The 2,529-nt window shown below is 49.1% G+C and overlaps 1 pseudogene; it reads left to right on the top strand.

Moving 5' to 3' along the window:
* Positions 1 to 1,242: 1,242 nt before the first annotated feature.
* Positions 1,243 to 2,102, top strand: LOC136462565 (endoglucanase 4-like; annotated as a pseudogene).
* The last annotated feature ends 427 nt before the right edge of the window (positions 2,103 to 2,529 follow it).

Raw genomic sequence — 2,529 nt, 5'->3', positions numbered from 1 at the left:
AAATCGCACTCATCATCATTCATCAGCAGCGTAGGGCACTGTTAAGCACGCCTGCATCATCGGGAGCTCCAGACAAGGATTTGCCACTTGCCAGGACAAATATATAGAGCGAAATTGTCCGAATAGACCCACATTTGAAATATAGTGTCCAACTTAAAAAAAACTCCCTGCCTTAATTTTGCACTGTTTCAGTAACGAAAAGGGGTATATTATCGTTTCAACAAGAAATGTACAAGTTCAACATTTTAAATGTGTTAGCAAAATACTTTGATTGGAGCAGGGGAAGGAAGAACAGCACGGAAGTTGGGCTGGACGTGTAATGATTAGACGGGAAATGTTTTTTTGAAAAGCTATTCACATATTCATTAGACACAACGTTCAGGCAAATAGCCTACAAGTTCATTTACAAACTTAGAGCTTTGGCTGGTCAACAGTTCAGTATCAAAGGACAACATACACTCTATAAGCAGCCAAAGCATCAGCCACTTTATTACAACACCTGCTACAATTTGAGATTACACATGATGAGAATTCAGATCGCATTATTTGTTGGGCTTGTGTAATGAGGCCTCCAACACCGCTTTGATCAATTCCATTCGCTTTAAGAGCAGAGGCTAGCACAGAAGCGTCCATCTCTAAGATGATGCGCGGCACGCCCATTTGTGAAGCAAAAAACAAACTTTTGTATGCCGCCATTGCCTCAATGTGTAGAGCTGAAGCTACATAGTTGATCTTTCCAGCCCCTGCAGCAAGCAACTCACCATAATTATTCTGCACAACAAAACCCCAACCTCCTTGTTGTCTCTGTTAGTTTCCTTTCAGTATTTTTTTTTGCTTGCATGCAATTGTCAGAACTGAATTCAGAGTCACGTTGGCACTGAATTCTACCTCCATCCTGAAAAGAATGTAACTATGAATTATGTGTCACAAAAAGTGGTTCATGACTAAGTTTTAGTGATAATATTCATAATTATTTCTTTAAATTAATTTAGTATGAAAATATATTTCGTAATTAATCTGATGCTATTTATTTGGTATCATAAACATATAATTGGTAAAACTTAAGGCCTTAAAACATGATACTGTGCTAAAATTGTATTTTTTATGGACGGTAGCACATCCAAAATCTGTTTTCTTGGGGCTCTCTTGGCAAGGACACGCGCCCTGCATTTTCTCTCAACCTTTTCTGAGCTTTTGGGAGCCAATGGCGTAGCAGATTCAGTTCAGTTGGATTCAGCTTTTCCAAAACAGTTTTAACTGCCCTAATCCACAACAATCAACAATGCATATGCATGCATGCAGGACGAGCTGCTGTGGGCGGCGTCGTGGCTGCACATGGCAACGGCGGCGGCGGCGAACTCGTCGGACGTGTACCTGTCGTACATCTACTCCAACGGGCACAACCTGGGCGCGGAGCAGGACGACTTCACCTTCAGCTGGGACGACAAGCGCGTGGGCACCAAGGTCCTCCTCTCCAAGGCCTTCCTGCAGGGCATCGGCAAAGGCAAGTCCGACGACGCGCTGCAGCTCTACAAGGCACACGCCGACACCTACGTGTGCTCGCTAGTGCCGGGCGCCGCCGGCTTCCAGTCGTCGCAGTTCACGCCGGGGGGATTCCTGTTCAAGGAAGGCGACAGCAACATGCAGTACGTCACCTCCACGGCGTTCCTCCTCCTCGCGTACGCCAAGTCCCTCGCATCCGCCGGCGGCGTAGTCTCCTGCGGCGGCGGCGTGGTGCCGGCGTCCGCGCTGGTGGCCGTCGCCAAGCGGCAGGTGGACTACATCCTGGGCTCCAACCCGGCGGGGATGTCGTACATGGTCGGGTTCGGGGCGCGGTACCCGCGGCACGTGCACCACCGCGCGGCGCGTCCATGCCATCCGTGCGCGATCACCCCGCGCGCATCTGCGACGAGGGGTTCCGGTACCTGCACTCGTCGGACCCCGACGCCAACGTGCTCGTCGGCGCCGTCGTCGGCGGGCCCGACGGCAGCGATGCCTTCACCGACAGCCGCGACAACTTCGCGCAAACTGAGCCCTCCACCTACACCAACGCGCCGCTCGTCGGCGCGCTCGCCTTCTTCGCCGCCGGCCGCCACCGCTGAAGCTAACTAATGCTAGCTAGCTTGGATGTAGGACGTGAGAATGAGATCGATCGATATGATTATTAGCGCCTGCTGCTGCACTGCAAATGAACATGTGGCATGTGCATGCATGTTTGGTATTGTGTACCTGGTGTGTCGTGTTTGTGTGAAGCGTGTAGTGTACATGCATGTACCTGTACTGTATGAAAATCGTGAGCTTTTTTTTTTTAAACTAAAAAACAACAAAAAAATATTTAAAAACAGCACGTGAAACTAAATAGTCCTTTTAGTCACGCCCTGTGCAATGGCTTGACTAAAGTTACCATGTTAGAAGCCCAGACTCATGCGGAGTGCATGCGTCATATGCCTCTTGGCGTGACACACTTGACAAATACATATATATAGCCCGCGCCCATCCAACCTCTCCCCTTCTCTATCCCTCCTCCCT

This window comes from Miscanthus floridulus, chromosome 7, assembly GCF_019320115.1.
Source record: "Miscanthus floridulus cultivar M001 chromosome 7, ASM1932011v1, whole genome shotgun sequence".
Lineage (NCBI taxonomy): Eukaryota > Viridiplantae > Streptophyta > Magnoliopsida > Poales > Poaceae > Miscanthus > Miscanthus floridulus.
Note: the sequence above shows the minus strand (reverse complement) of the source record. Positions and strands in the feature narration are given on the sequence as shown.